The sequence below is a fragment of the Pleurodeles waltl genome, unplaced genomic scaffold (genome assembly GCF_031143425.1).
Source record: "Pleurodeles waltl isolate 20211129_DDA unplaced genomic scaffold, aPleWal1.hap1.20221129 scaffold_54, whole genome shotgun sequence".
Classification (NCBI taxonomy): Eukaryota; Metazoa; Chordata; class Amphibia; order Caudata; family Salamandridae; genus Pleurodeles; species Pleurodeles waltl.
Window position 1 is genome coordinate 2,351,001 of NW_027150248.1, and position 16,938 is coordinate 2,367,938.

At 49.5% G+C, this 16,938-nt stretch overlaps 1 protein-coding gene across 2 annotated transcripts in view; it reads right to left on the bottom strand.

Moving 5' to 3' along the window:
- The window catches only part of LOC138278705 (zinc finger protein 664-like), a 33,908-nt gene that overhangs the window by 16,286 nt on the left and 684 nt on the right, over window positions 1-16,938 (bottom strand). Inside the window, exon 2 of one of the 2 annotated variants that reach the window (XM_069219280.1) lies at window positions 4,539-4,659. The exons of the other annotated variant lie outside the window; for it this stretch is intronic. The gene's annotated coding sequence lies outside the window, so the exon portion shown is untranslated. The remainder of the gene's footprint in view (window positions 1-4,538; window positions 4,660-16,938) is intronic. 2 annotated transcript variants of the gene reach the window in all.

The window sequence follows — 16,938 nt, forward strand, 5'->3', positions numbered from 1 at the left end:
CATCGGAATCAACCTTGTGCAAGATTGATGTTACACGGGCCGAGAACAGTCCTGGGCTGTTTTTATAGACTTGGGGTAAACGACAAAAGCGTTTCTAAGAGCCAAAGGAAAATGCACTTAGGTCTCTACTTTCATGTGCTAAATTCTGGCAGAAAAATCCATTAGATATATCCAATGTAGTTTTGTATTTTTTATGCACTATATTATTAATCAGCGCTGTGCTGTGTGAATTTTGTATAGCATATGTGCGTGTATGACTATTCAAGTGTCTATAATCAACCACTATTCTATATGAATGATCTGGTTTCGCAACGGAAAATAGCGGATTATTCATTGCCAATGTACAGGGCTAAATTACTCCCTGGTATTTAAGTTGTGACAGTATCTCCGTCACTGGAGCTTTTGCTTCATGTTTAACAGGGTATTGTGGCAGCGGGTGCGGTGTAGACCGAACGGGAATAACATGACAAGGAGATTCCTTGTCCCAACCTACATGATTACGGTATAATGCAGGTGCCTGCGCTAAAGCCCATTCAGCAGCATAGGCTTTTTTGTCTGCCCCCGGAACAAGATCGGAGAAAGAAGGCAAAATGACATCTTCCCCATGTGTGCACCGTTTGTGGATTAATCCCAGTAGCCAATTGATATCCACCAGCTACTGGCGGTGCTGGACGCGCTGGTGTAGTGTTCAATGTTCGCATTACGAACTGAACCAATCGTCTATATAATGCCACTAATTCATTATATAATATTCTCAAATCTACAATCGGCATAGTCTGTATGCCTGGGTGAGGTGTATATGTGGCAAACATGGGCCATGTAGGCCCTTCATTACTTAAAGGACCTAGCCTCACCCGTCGTAGTACATGTGGTAGGGCGCCTTCAAACCAGTTCTGATGCTCTTGATACGTGAGCGATATTTCATGATACTGGTATGCTTCGTATCTTACGGGTACGTCAGCAATGTCATATGTGTGAAATGTGTGCGTTCGTTGGTCAGCCTCAGGAAAGGCAACCCAACAGTAAAAAATTTCTGTTTGGTAGGCTTCAGTCGCTTCTATAATCAGAGTAAATTCCCTGGCCTCTTCTGTAAGGCCATGCGCTAATAAATGTTATGTAAGTGCATGTCTAGCATTTGCAGGAATGTCTATGGTATTAGCCATAGTTGTTTAGAGAAACAGAACACCAAAAAATAGGGGAAGTTTTTCCTTTTGTGAGTTCGAGCTCAAACAACCTACAGCTTAAGTAGGTGTTACCTGTTTGGCTGAGGAGGATTCTCCCAAAGACCACGGACGTCTCCGTATAATGGTACTGAGGGTACCTGTTGTCTGTGAGACAGTGATAGTCAGGGTATCCGTAAATTAGTGCCTAAACACCATTGTTGGTGGCGCCATGTCGTAGTTTGGACTCTTGCTCTGAGCAAGACTGCTGGTCTCAGGATGACAGTACTTTCGTTTGTAGGTGACTAAGTTTCTTCCTACAACTAGTTGTAACTGTTGTCCAAACCTTACCGGCTTACTAGCAGTACCTCACCAGAAACACAATAGTAAAAGGTGATTTGTAGCAGTCGCTTACGCATGGACTCAAAACTAGATCTCTCAGGGTTGTCGTGGTTAAACGGAAATTACCCTTTTCTCACAGATTTATTATGTCTCATACAAACAAAGGCAATAACACGGATGCAGTGAAGTTATAATAGTTTTTATTCAACATAACTGCAATTTGCGATAAGTTGCATGAACTGCAATGATTAGGATAATGAATATACCAAGCAATATTATTGTGAAGAAGAGAGTCATTGTTATAAAGACCACCACCATTGTGCAATATATGAGAGAAATATATGTATATGTATAAGATGGAATAAGCCCTATTACCCTAAGGAGAATAGGTCTAACCTCCTACCTAAAAGAAGAGCTGGGTTCGTTAAACCTAATCTGTCAAAGCCGTGTCCATGAGAGGAGCCCCCAACCCTCATTACCTTGGAATGAGGTCTCTATCTCAGACTCCGCAGGGACACGAAGACTGGGTCAGCGTCAAGATGACTGCAGCATCGGTATCAGCGATGGTGGCGATGCCCTCTGGTCGGAATCCCTCTGATTATCTGTCTAAAAGTGTGTTGTATTTATACAGATCTACAAGGTCCCCTGACATAAGTGTTATTCATAACAATAGGTAACAGGCATGCTTGGGGCGGCAATTAATATCAACAATCCCTCGAAAGTATGTAGAGGGAAAATCCCTAAGTGTGAATGCCTACTGTATGTTTGTCTTTCGTGCTTGATCTTGACGCCTTAGCGCAGTGACACTGATAACAAGTGGCCTAACTATAAACAAGGCCGCCATCTTAACGGAAATAAATAATTAAATGGACTAAGACAGAGCAAGCTAAGTAGGTTAAAAGTCACTGGGTGACGGGGGCACAAGTTTACAAGCCTACGGCTAAGCTAACTCCTGTTATCCCATTAAAATAAACTAGGATTCACTACACATACACCACCCAACACACATGTCCCCACTAAGGCACCCCCGTTTTACAAATGAGGAGCTGCGGGTCATGGTGGAGGAAATATTCAGGGCAGAGCCACAGCTGTTTGGAGCACAGGTACAGCAAATATTCATTGCCAGGAAGATGGAGCTATAGCGGAGGATCGTGGACAGGGTGAACGTCGTGGGACAGCATCCAAGAACATGGGACGACATCAGGAAGAGGTGGAACGACCTACTGGTGAAGGTACGTTCCGTGGCAGCAAGGCACCAGCTCGCCATCCAGAAGACTGGTGGTGGACCCTCACCTCCTCCCCCACAGCTCACAGCATGGGAGGAGCAAGTCTTGGCAAACCTTTCATCCTGAGGCACTCACTGGAGTAGCTGGAGACCTGGACACTGGTAAGTCAATATTTACTACTTATCACCCCCCATACCTGCATGCCATCTCAACCCCTCATTCTCACTCCCATAACTCCACTCCATCCCACACACTGTACCTACACATCTGACTAACCCCAATGCCAAGCTCTGCATGCTATACCATTGCAGGGACAGCCCTCCCAGCCCTGCATGTACACCCATCACAAAAGCATGCACAGCATAAGGGAACTAACAATGCCACAATACATCACCATAGACATACAAAGGTGGCAGGGCAATAGCAACGATAGAGGGGAAGCTAGGGATGTAAAATATGTCACAGACATGAAGCATAATACATCACTTACATCCCAAGAGGTGCCCCAGCCAATCTCAGCGGAAAGGAGGTGCCATGACTAACCAGTCCCCCAAAAGAAGATGCCCCACGTGTTAACAGTAACTCTGGACTTCTGGATCTGGATGAACTACCTGGCCCATCAGGGACCACTGGTCAGTCGGTCACCCCAGCCCACTCCCAGTCAACCACAGAGCCTCCCCCACCAGTATCCAATACCACATCACCCACCCAGTGTCGCCACACCTTTGTCCCCAGAACACGTCAATCAGCAGTGTGCCCACCTGTACAGGGACCCCAGTCCACATGTCGCCCCCAAGACAATCAGGGACCTAGGTTCAGTGGCAGTGGGCACAGCGTTCAGGGGACAGAGGCACAGGGCAACAGGGACAGTGGAAGGACCACTGTGTGCCAGGGGAGTAGAGGCCCAGGGAACCAACTCTCCAGGAGGCACTCACCAAGATCCTGGGGGCCTACCAACAATCCCAGGACATGATGGACCAGCTCCTTATCAACATGCAAGAGAACAAGTGGCTGCAGGAGGAACACCATCAGGAGATCACGGAGGACTTGCAGGCCCTCAACACCACCATGATCTCCATAGCAGGGGTGCTGGCAGACATGGCCAATATCATGAGGGAATCGACAGCGCAGCAGCGGGCCCCTACCACTAGCCAGTATATTGACCAGCCCTCCACTTCCGCTGCAGCTAGTGGGGTCGGAGGTTCTGCCACAGGACCCACAGGCCACCAGCACCCCTCCCCTGCAGAAGGTGAACCACCCCAGAAACATTCCCTGTGGCCCAGACAGAAGCCAGAGACACTTGCCAAGACCAAGACCACTGTCAGGAAATGAGACTCTCCTGATTGTCCCCTTGTGTCCCATCCTGTCATCTTGTCCACTTTCAACTGCCTTTGCTCCCCTTCCTATGGCGCCTTGGACACTGGACCTGTGCTACAAACAGACTGGAACATTACCCTGGACTTTCCTCTACCATCACCCCATTCCATTGCACCTTCTCCTCAATTATTTGCACTACAATAAACCCCCCTGAACACAACTTGAGTGACAATGTTTTATGTGTTGAAAAAGCGCATTTATGGGAACAGTCACATCTAGTGCAAATGGTCTGAACACTGTGATAGCATACTAATAATGAACTGTAGCTGTCTGTAGTAATCACATCAGGACACTGTTGTCATATCACCAACATCTATACAATTACAAGCCATAGGTGACAGTAAGTTGAGATGCAAATTAAGTGAATGCCTTCATGCTACAGCCACACAGATAAAATCAATCGTCAGAGTAATGGTCAGTTCCACCGTCTCACCTGTGTGTCATTGGAAGTATTGACGTATAACTGATGTTCTGTTGTCCTCATCCTCTGCCTCCTCAGCCTCACCGTCCTCAGGGTCCACTGCTGCCACATGGGCATCTCCAGTCTCCTCCTCCTGCAGAAAAGGCACATGTTGTCTGAGGGCAAGGTTGTGCAACATGCAGTATGCCACTACTATCTGGCAGACCTTCTCGGGTGAGTAGCACAGGGATCCACCTTCAGATGGAGGCATCTGAATCTGGCCTTCAGGAGGCCATAGGTCCTTTCGATTATTCTCCTGGTTCGCCCATGTGCATCATTATAACGGTCAGGAGCCATGATAGGCTTAGGTGGCCAGGGTCACCTGCAAGTATTGAGGGACAAACATTAGCCTTACACAATGCTATGGGGATAACACCTGAAGACATACACTGACATACAGTGGGTGGGGACTCTGGCTCACCTATTAGCCACACCCTGTGCCATCACATTTGGGATGCTGTTATTCCTCAGAACAAAGGCGTCATGCATCGACCCAGGATACTTGGCAGTGACATGGGAGATGTGCTGGTCCGCCAGGCACACCATTTGCACATTCAGACATTCAGTGAGTGGAAACTCTTCCGATTCCTTAACACCTGTTCATTCTCGTGGGGGGGGGGGGAACAAACGCAATATGTGTACCGTCAGTCGCTCCAATAATAATGGATATATGTCCCATTGCATAGAATCCAGCCTTCACCGTGGCCAAACCTTCCACCTGGGGGAAAGCAATGTAGCTGCACATGTGCTTCACCAAGGCAGACAATAGCCTTGCCAGCAAGACTGAGAACATTGGCTGTGACATTCCTGCTGCCAAGCCCACTGTCACTTGGAAAAAAACAGTGGCCAGGAAATAGAGCACTTACAGAACATGCACAAGAGGGGGGATCCCAGTGGGGTGACGGATAGCTGATATCAGGTCAGGCTCCAATTGGCAACACAGCTCTGTGACTGTGGCCCTGTTCAGTCTATAGGTGAGTATTATGTGCCTGTCCTCCAGTGTAGCTAAGTCCACAAGGGGTCTGTACACAGGGGTTTGTTTCCTCCTCCTATTCATCCGCTGTGGTAGGTATCTAAGGGACACAAGATTGAGTAGGCTGTCACAATTTGAACAATGGAACCACCACCTTAGTGTACATACAGCATTAATGTGATGGGACAGTGGGAATGTGCAATTTTCAGCAATGACGCAGTTATGGAAGTTCTGAATGTTGTCCACCAACATGAAATGTCAACCGCCTGTCCTGTATGTAGGGACAGGTGCAAGTAACATTGGGCGTCGTGGCGGAAGGCGATTCTGCACCGCTGTGCAATTCCTCATTGGCTAATTTGGAGCTCTATGGAGTACAGTGACCAATGGGGATCAGAAGTGACGGTGTACACCGTGCGGACGTGACCGCCATTTTCTATCTGAATACTCACTTGATTCCTCACTCTCCACAGGACAACACCTACACTGCGTGTGCTGCTGTGACCTGTGTCTGGAACCCACCATGGCTCGTATGACTGGGGAAAGGGCCCCAGCCTTCACTTCGATGAAGTTGGAGCGCTTGGTGGATAGGGTCCTACCCCAGAATGAACAGCTGTATGGGCCTCCAGACCAACAGGTGAGTATACCTTGGGCACCATGCATGTGGGAAGGTTGCATGGAGATGTGTGTGCAGGCATCGTGTCATTTGGGGGGGGGGGGGTCTGTTGGTAATGTCCTAGTTGGGCGCCGGTCGATGTGTGTGCCAATGGAGCTGGAAATGGGATTTGTGGGCCATATGTGTGACAGGCTGGATTGTATGAGTAATGGTGTTCTCCTGTCTGTATTACCTCTGCAGGTCATTGTAGGAAAGTACCATCTTGCCTGGCATGTTACCCCCATTTTTCACTGTATATATGTTGTTTTAGTTGTATGTGTCACTGGGACCCTGTTCACCAGGGCCCCAGTGCTCATAAGTGTGCCTGAATGTGTTACCTGTGTAGTGACTAACTGTCTCACTGAGGCTCTTCTAATCAGAACCTCAGTGGTTATGCTCTCTCATTTCTTTCTAAATTGTCACTAACAGGCTAGTGACCAATTTTACCAATTTACATTGGCTTACTGGAACACCCTTATAATTCCCTAGTATATGGTACTGAGGTACCCAGGGTATTGGGGTTCCAGGAGATCCCTATGGGCTGCAGCATTTCTTTTGCCACCCATAGGGAGCTCTGACAATTCTTACACAGGCCTGCCACTGCAGCCTGAGTGAAATAACGTCCACGTTATTTCACAGCCATTTTACACTGCACTTAAGTAACTTATAAGTCACCTATATGTCTAACCTTTACCTGGTAAAGGTTAGGTGCAAAGTTACTTAGTGTGAGGGCACCCTGGCACTAGCCAAGGTGCCCCCACATTGTTCAGAGCCAATTCCCTGAACTTTGTGAGTGCGGGGATGTAGGAGGCTGGACTGGCTTGTAGTGAGTACCAAGGGGTACTTGCACCTTGCACCAGGCCCAGTTATCCCTTATTAGTGTATAGGGTGTCTAGCAGCTTAGGCTGATAGATAATGGTAGCTTAGCAGAGCAGCTTAGGCTGAACTAGGAGACGTGTGAAGCTACTACAGTACCACTTAGTGTCATATGCACAATATCATAAGAAAACACAATACACAGTTATACTAAAAATAAAGGTACTTTATTTTTATGACAATATGCCAAAGTATCTTAGAGTGTACCCTCAGTGAGAGGATAGGAAATATACACAAGATATATATACACAATAGCAAAAATATGCAGTATAGTCTTAGAAAACAGTGCAAACAATGTATAGCTACAATAGGATGCAATGGGGAAACATAGGGATAGGGGCAACACAAACCATATACTCCAAAAGTGGAATGCGAACCACGAATGGACCCCAAACCTATGTGACCTTGTAGAGGGTCGCTGGGACTATTAGAAAATAGTGAGAGTTAGAAAAATAACCCTCCCCAAGACCCTGAAAAGTGAGTGCAAAGTGCACTAAAGTTCCCCTAAGGACAAAATAGTCGTGTTAGAGGAATAATGCAGGAAAGACACAAACCAGCAATGCAACAACTGTGGATTTCCAATCTAGGGTACCTGTGGAACAAGGGGACCAAGTCCAAAAGTCACAAGCAAGTCGGAGATGGGCAGATGCCCAGGAAATGCCAGCTGCGGGTGCAAAGAAGCTTCGACTGGACAGAAGAAGCTGAGGTTTCTGCAGGAACGAAAAGGGCTAGAGACTTCCCCTTTGGTGGACGGATCCCTCTCGCCTTGGAGAGTCGTGAAGAAGTGTTTTCCCGCTGAAAGGACGCCAACAAGCCTTGCTAGTCGCAAATCGTGCGTTTGGCGTTTTTGGACGCTGCTGGGGCCCAGGAGGGACCAGGAGGTCGCAAATTGAACCTGAAGAGAGAGGGGACGTCGAGCACGACAAAGAGCCCTCACTGAAGCAGGTAGCACCCGAAGAAGTGCCAGAAACAGGCACTACGAGGATGCGTGAAACGGTGCTCGCCGAAGTTGCACAAAGGAGTCCCACGTCGCCGGAGACCAACTTAGAAAGTCGTGCAATGCAGGTTAGAGTGCCGTGGACCCAGGCTTGGCTGTGCACAAAGGATTTCCGCCGGAAGTGCACAGGGGCCGGAGTAGCTGCAAAGTCGCGGTTCCCAGCAATGCAGCCCAGCGAGGTGAGGCAAGGACTTACCTCCACCAAACTTGGACTGAAGAGTCACTGGACTGTGGGGGTCACTTGGACAGAGTCGCTGGATTCGAGGGACCTCGCTCGTCGTGCTGAGAGGAGACCCAAGGGACCGGTAATGCAGCTTTTTGGTGCCTGCGGTTGCAGGGGGAAGATTCCGTCGACCCACGGGAGATTTCTTCGGAGCTTCTGGTGCAGAGAGGAGGCAGGCTACCCCCACAGCATGCACAAGCAGGAAAACAGTCGAGAAGGCGGCAGGATCAGCGTTACAGAGTTGCAGTAGTCGTCTTTGCTACTATGTTGCAGGTTTGCAGGCTTCCAGCGCGGTCAGCAGTCGATTCCTTATCAGAAGGTGAAGAGGGAGATGCAGAGGAACTCGGATGAGCTCTTGCATTCGTTATCTAAAGTTTCCCCAGAGACAGAGACCCTAAATAGCCAGAAAAGAGGGTTTGGCTACCTAGGAGAGAGGATAGGCTAGCAACACCTGAAGGAGCCTATCACAAGGAGTCTCTGACGTCACCTGGTGGCACTGGCCACTCAGAGCAGTCCAGTGTGCCAGCAGCACCTCTGTTTCCAAGATGACAGAGGTCTGGAGCACACTGGAGGAGCTCTGGACACCTCCCAGGGGAGGTGCAGGTCAGGGGAGTGGTCACTCCCCTTTCCTTTGTCCAGTTTCGCGCCAGAGCAGGGGCTAAGGGGTCCCTGAACCGGTGTAGACTGGCTTATGCAGAATTGGGCACCTCTGTGCCCAACAAAGCATTTCCAGAGGCTGGGGGAGGCTACTCCTCCCCTGCCTTCACACCATTTTCCAAAGGGAGAGGGTGTCACACCCTCTCTCAGAGGAAGTTCTTTGTTCTGCCATCCTGGGCCAGGCCTGGCTGGACCCCAGGAGGGCAGATGCCTGTCTGAGGGGTTGGCAGCAGCAGCAGCTGCAGTGAAACCCCAGGAAGGGCAGTTTGGCAGTACCCGGGTCTGTGCTACAGACCACTGGGATCATGGGATTGTGCCAACTATGCCAGGATGGCATAGAGGGGGCAATTCCATGATCATAGACATGTTACATGGCCATATTCGGAGTTACCATTGTGAAGCTACATATAGGTAGTGACCTATATGTAGTGCACGCGTGTAATGGTGTCCCCGCACTCACAAAGTTCAGGGAATTGGCTCTGAACAATGTGGGGGCACCTTGGCTAGTGCCAGGGTGCCCACACACTAAGTAACTTTGCACCCAACCTTCACCAGGTGAAGGTTAGACATATAGGTGACTTATAAGTTACTTAAGTGCAGTGTAAAATGGCTGTGAAATAACGTGGACGTTATTTCACTCAGGCTGCAGTGGCAGGCCTGTGTAAGAATTGTCAGAGCTCCCTATGGGTGGCAAAAGAAATGCTGCAGCCCATAGGGATCTCCTGGAACCCCAATACCCTGGGTACCTCAGTACCATATACTAGGGAATTATAAGGGTGTTCCAGTAAGCCAATGTAAATTGGTAAAAATGGTCACTAGCCTGTTAGTGACAATTTGGAAAGAAATGAGAGAGCATAACCACTGAGGTTCTGATTAGCAGAGCCTCAGTGAGACAGTTAGTCACTACACAGGTAACACATTCAGGCACACTTATGAGCACTGGGGCCCTGGGTTACCAGGGTCCCAGTGACACATACAACTAAAACAACATATATACAGTGAAAAATGGGGGTAACATGCCAGGCAAGATGGTACTTTCCTACAGGGGACACCATTACACGCGTGCATTACATATAGGTCACTACCTATATGTAGCTTCACAATGGTAACTCCGAATATGGCCATGTAACATGTCTAAGATCATGGAATTGCCCCCTCTATGCCATCCTGGCATTGTTGGCACAATTCCATGATCCCAGTGGTCTGTAGCACAGACCCTGGTACTGCCAAACTGCCTTTCCTGGGGTTTCACTGCAGCTGCTGCTGCTGCCAACCCCTCAGACAGGTTTCTGCCCCCCTGGGGTCAAGCCAGGCTTGTCCCAGGATGGCAGAACAAAGGACTTCCTCTGAGAGAGGGTGTTACACCCTCTCCCTTTGGAAAATGGTGTGAAGGCAGGGGAGGAGTAGCCTCCCCCAGCCTCTGGAAATGCTTTCTTGGGCACAGATGTGCCCAATTCTGCATAAGCCAGTCTACACCGGTTCAGGGACCCCTTAGCCCCTGCTCTGGCACGAAACTGGACAAAGGAAAGGGGAGTGACCACTCCCCTGACCTGCACCTCCCCTGGGAGGTGTCCAGAGCTCCTCCAGTGTGCTCCAGACCTCTGCCATCTTGGAAACAGAGGTGCTGCTGGCACACTGGACTGCTCTGAGTGGCCAGTGCCACCAGGTGACGTCAGAGACTCCTTGTGATAGGCTCCTTCAGATGTTGCTAGCCTATCCTCTCTCCTAGGTAGCCAAACCCTCTTTTCTGGCTATTTAGGGTCTCTGTCTCTGGGGAAACTTTAGATAACGAATGCAAGAGCTCATCCGAGTTCCTCTGCATCTCTCTCTTCACCTTCTGCCAAGGAATCGACTGCTGACCGCGCTGGAAGCCTGCAACACTGCAACAAAGTAGCAAAGACGACTACTGCAACTCTGGAACGCTGATCCTGCCGCCTTCTCGACTGTTTTCCTGTTTGTGCATGCTGTGGGGGTAGTCTGCCTCCTCTCTGCACCAGAAGCTCCGAAGAAATCTCCTGTGGGTCGACTGAATCTTCCCCCTGCAACCGCAGGCACCAAAAAGCTGCATTACCGGTCCCTTGGGTCTCCTCTCAGCACGACGAGCGAGGTCCCTCGAATCCAGCAACTCTGTCCAAGTGACTCCCACAGTCCAGTGACTCTTCAGTCCAAGTTTGGTGGAGGTAAGTCCTTGCCTCACCTCGCTGGGCTGCATTGCTGGGAACCGCGACTTTTGCAGCTACTCCGGCCTCCGTGCACTTTCGGTGGAAATCCTTTGTGCACAGTCGAGCCTGGGTCCACGGCACTCTAACCTGCATTGCACGACCTCCTAAGTTGTTCTCCGGCGACGTGGGACTTCTTTGTGCGACTTCGGGTAAACACCGTTTCACGCATCCTCGTAGTGCCTGTTTCTGGCACTTCTCCGGGTGCTACCTGCTGCTGAGAGGGCTCCTTGTCTTGCTCGACGTCCCCTCTCTCTCCTGGTCCAATTTGCGACCTCCTGGTCCCTCCAGGGCCACAGCAGCGTCCAAAAAAGCTAACCGCACAATTTGCAGCTAGCAAGGCTTGTTGGCGTTCTTTCGGCGGGAAAACACTTCTGCACGACTCTCCACGGCGAGAGGGATCCGTCCACCAAAGGGGAAGTCTCTAGCCCTTTTCATTCCTGCAGAAACCTCAGCTTCTTCTGTCCAGTAGAAGCTTCCTTGCACCCACAGCTGGCATTTCCTGGGCATATGCCCATCTCCGACTTGCTTGTGACTTTTGGACTTGGTCCCCTTGTTCCACAGGTACCCTAGATTGGAAATCCACAGTTGTTGCATTGTTGGTTTGTGTCTTTCCTGCATTATTCCTCTATCACGACTTCTTTGTCTCTTGGGGAACTTTGGTGCACTTTGCACTCACTTTTCAGGGTCTTGGGGAGGGCTAATTTTCTAACTCTCACTATTTTCTAATAGTCCCAGCGACCCTCTACAAGGTCACATAGGTTTGGGGTCCATTCGTGGTTCGCATTCCACTTTTGGAGTATATGGTTTGTGTTGCCCCTATCCCTATGTGTCCCCATTGCATCCTATTGTAACTATACATTGTTTGCACTGTTTTCTAAGACTATACTGCATATTTTTGCTATTGTGTATATATATCTTGTGTATATTTCCTATCCTCTCACTGAGGGTACACTCTAAGATACTTTGGCATATTGTCATAAAAATAAAGTACCTTTATTTTTAGTATAACTGTGTATTGTGTTTTCTTATGATATTGTGCAAGTGACACTTGTGGTACTGTAGTAGCTTCACACGTCTCCTAGTTCAGCCTAAGCTGCTCTGCTAAGCTACCATTATCTATCAGCCTAAGCTGCTAGACACCCTATACACTAATAAGGGATAACTGGGCCTGGTGCAAGGTGCAAGTACCCCTTGGTATTCACTACAAGCCAGTCCAGCCTCCTACAGTCATCGCCCAGCAAAAGAAGGGATTGTGGCATGCCATCGCCAAGGAAGTGCAGACCCTGGGGGTCTACAGCAGACGGAGCACCCACTGCAGGAAACAAAGGGAGGACCTGAGACGCTGGGCATGGAAGACCATGGAGGCCTAGCTGGGGATGGCCTCCCAACAAGGAAGGGGTGCCCGTCGGAACCTGACCCCCCTGATGGCCCAAATACTGGTGGGGGCCTACCCATAGCTGGATGGGTGCTTGAGGGCATCACAGCAGCCACAAGGGGGTGAGTACAGTGGGCGTTACTACAATAATTGGTAGGTGGCATGGGATCCGGTTGGTGGGTATGAGTTAGTGGGTGCCCCTTAATGCCAGGTCAGACATTGCAGCGTCATCCTGCTCAAAGGGTAATGGGTGTCTAGCAAATTCAGGTAACCTAGCTCAGTTGCATTCCATGTGAGTCAGGGCTTCGTGGGTCCCAGGAGGGGTGCAGTTGGCGGTGGTTGGCCCTCATCTTGCTGTGGCATCTAGCCAATTGAATGCCAGTGCAATGCATAGTGCTCAATCCTGATCGCTGTGTGTGATGGTACTGTGAATGCCAATTGTGGTGTTGGTGCTGTAATTGACCCAGTGCTCCCTTTCTCTCCCCCTTTCTCCTTCTGTCATCCTGTTCATGTGTGCATTAGCATCATCTGGCGGAGGAGCAGGGGCACCAGTGACAGAGGGAGCTGCATCCCACGGGATGCAGGAGGCAGAGTCCACTGATGCCGAGGGAAACAGTGGGACGGAGGGCGAGGGGAGCACCATGGCGGAGACAGGAGGTGACAACACAGACTCTGATTCCTCCTCTGATGGAAGTTCCCTGGTGGTGGCGGACACCTCTGTGACCACCCCAACTGCAGGTACAGCCAGAACCCCGTACTAGCACTGCCCTCCCAGTAGCCCCTCAGAGAGTTGCCCGTGCCCGCTCACCCAGGAGGGTGGGCATCAACTTCGCCCCAGGCACCTTAGGTCCTTCCCCAGTGAGCTCTGCTGCCCTGAATGAGGAGGTTATTGACCTCTTGAGATCCATCTCTGTAGGGCACTTAACCATTGTGAATGCCATCCAGTGGCTGGCCTCCCAGATGCAGCAATGCAATGAATTCCTGGAGGGCATCCACAGTGGATTGGCGGCCCAAGGAAGATCAATTCAGGCTCTGGCCTCCTCTCTGATGGCAGCCATTGTCCCTATCCCTACCGCCCCCCCTCCAACTACCACTTCCCAGTCCCAGTCTCCTCAACCCCAACCCATCTCATGCACACATACAGACGAGCATGCACACAAGGCATCACACAAGAGTGGCACAGTCAAACACAGGCACCATACTTCAGTCCACAAGCACTCACACAAACAACAGACAGTTCACATCCACATCCACTGCCTCCTCTGTCTCCTCCTCCTCCTCCACCTCCCTCACAATCACGTCCACACTCACACCTGCATGCACTCACACCTGCATGCACTGCTTGCTGCATGGCACCACCAGCATCACCACACCAAGCAGCACATGCACCTCACTAGCAGACAACTCCACATCAATCCATGCATCCCCTGTGTCCTCTTGCACCCTGTCTGCCCCCCCATCCTAAAGGACACAAACGTAGGCACTCAGACCCCCAACAGCCATCCACCTCACATCAGCACACTGCCCATGCACCTGCACCCAAGTCCAGCAGACGTACTCCTCCAACAACCACCCCCTCAGCTTCCACTCCCATCCCTTCTCCCTCAACCCGCCTCAATGTCCCTAAGAAGCTTTTCCCTGCCTAACTTGACCTCTTCCTTCCCCCTATCCTGCCCATAAGAGCAGGGTCCAAACGACCCAGCCCAGCACCTCAGCCAAATAGTCCACGGGTGGTGAAACTGACTTTCAAGGCTACCAATGTGAGTAGTGATCAAAAACTAAAAGAATCCTAGAATGGTTCAGGTGGGAATGAGTAAAACCGGGGCACTCAATTCCATAGGTCTCCTACCCATACAATCTAGATGTGTGATGGATCCATGCTCACAATGTCAAGGTGTCACACAGACAACAAAACACACAAACCTTAATGCATAAACATGCCACAGGGAAATGGCACACTGAACATTATCAGTCCAAATGCACAGGCCTGAATGCCCAAGTCAAATGATTTGCATTCTTGTCACTGCAACATGAATCAGTCTGCAACATGTCTCATACAAGAGCCACACCTCCTAGAAAAGGACTGATTTAGGTCCAAAAGGTTCCTCCATTAATGTTTGTCTTCCTCTAAGTCAGAGGAGTTGCAATACTATTTGCTACATCCTTCTGCCGGGAAGCATGGAATAAAATATTTGAAGAAAAGAAGAGTGTGCTGGCCGTACCAATCCAACATCACTCCATGGCCCAAAGATTGCCAACATTTACTCATCTACCTCTTCCTAAAAGAAATTTCTGTGACAAGTAGTGTCTGCAATACCGCATATATAGAATTATAGATGGCTAATAGTAAACTACGGGGCTGTTTTTCACTGAGTAGTTCTGAGTGACATCAAATAGACAATGAGAGCAAAGCTCAAGTTGTCGGTGATGTGAGTCTGCTCCATTTACTTTCAGAGGATTTTATTTCAGCACAATGGAACATATCGCCTAATTTAATGCACCTCGCCTCTCCCCACTGCCCGAACACCTGTCTGTCCAGCCTCAAGCTGAACTCTGTGTTTCCACAGAGGGGTATAAATGGGGGTGAATGTTTAGCAAGCCGTAGCTGTTCTACCATTGCATCCTACTGTATATTTGTAGTGGTATCCCATTTATTGGAGAATGAGTCAAGTCGTGGCCCTCCATTTTGGAATTTGCCAGAAGTCTGATTCCGACCTCGGTCACTATAACAGGAAGTTCTATTGTGTTGCTTAATAACAGGCCTTATAACTTGGGATCTACAGGCCTCGCTTTCTCACTGGCTGGTTGCAGCCCCAATTTTAACTCGCCTTTATAAATCCTTTGTAGATATAGGGCAATGCCTCCATCTATGAAGAAGGCATTAATTACTGTGCTGCCCTATAAGGGAAAGAAAGCATACAATGATCATCATAAAGATTTCTCATAGTGTAGTAAGATGCAGGGCAGGTTGGCCAGATTATCTATAGTGCAGTAAAAAGTAGTGCATGTTACGCAGATTTCTTATAGTGCAGTACGGCGCAGTGCAAGATGCACACATTTCACACAGTGCAGTCAAAATCAGTGCAGCAGACACAGAGTTTTCGCAGTATAATAAAAAGCAGTTTAGTGTATACAGATTTCTCATAGCCCAGTACAATGCAGTAGGATGCAGTGCAGTGCACAGGCTCCTCATAGTGCAGTAGGATGCAGTGCAGTGCTCAGATCCCTCTCAGTGCAGTAAGATGCAGTACATGCACAGATTCCTCACAGTGCACTAAGATGCAGTGTAGTGTGCACAGATTTGCAGTAAGGTGCAGTGCAGTGTGACAGATTCCTCTCAATGAAGTAAGATGCAGTGAAGTGCACAGATCCCTCACAGTGCAGTAAGATGCACTGCACAGATTCCTCACAGTGCAGTAAGGTGCAGTTCACAGATTCCTCATATTGCAGTAAGATGCAGTGCAGTGCACAGATCCCTCATAGTGCAGTAAGAAGCAGTACAGTGCACAGATTCCTTACAGTGCAGTAGGACACAGTGCACAGATTCCTCATAGTGCAGTAAGATGCAGAGCAGAATCCTCACAGTACAGTAAGATGCAGTGCACAGAATTCTTACAGTGCAGTAAGATACAGTGCAGTGTACATATCCCTCAGAGTTCAGTAAGATCCAATACAGTGCACAGACTCCGCATAATGCAGTAAGATGCAGTGCACAGATTTCTCACAGTGCAGTAAATTGCAGTGCAGTGTGCACAGATGCCTCAGTGCAGTAAGATTCAGTGCAGTGCACAGACCCCTCAGTGCAGTAAGATGCAGTGCAGTGCACAGATCCCCTCTTTAACACAAATGATGCCCACAAACACCCCCGGAAGGAAAGCCCCACAGAGGTCCCTGGATAGAATAGGCCTAGCTCAGCCCGGCTCCTGGCAGAGATTCCTCACAGTGCAGTAAGGTGCAGTAAGGTGCACAGATCCCCTCTTTAACACAAATGATGACCACAAACACCCCCAGGGCCGGAAGGAAAGTCCCCCAGAGGTCCACGGATAGAAGAGTCCAGCTCAGCCTGGCTCCTGACAGAGATTTCTCACAGTGCAGTAAGATGCAGTGCAGTGTGCACAGATTTCTCACAGTGCAGTAAGCTACAGTGCAGTGCACAGATCCCCTCTTTAACACATATGGTGACCACATACACCCCCAGGGCCGGAAGGAAAGCCCCACAGAGGTCCCCGGATATAAGAGCCCTGCTCAGCCTGGCACCATCCAGAGATTCTTCATAGTGCAGTAAGATGCAGTGCACAGGTTCCTCACAGTGCAGTAAGATGCAGTGAAGTGCACAGATTGGTCACAGTGCAGTAAGATGCAGTGCACAACCCCTCAGTGCAGTAAAATGCAGTGCAC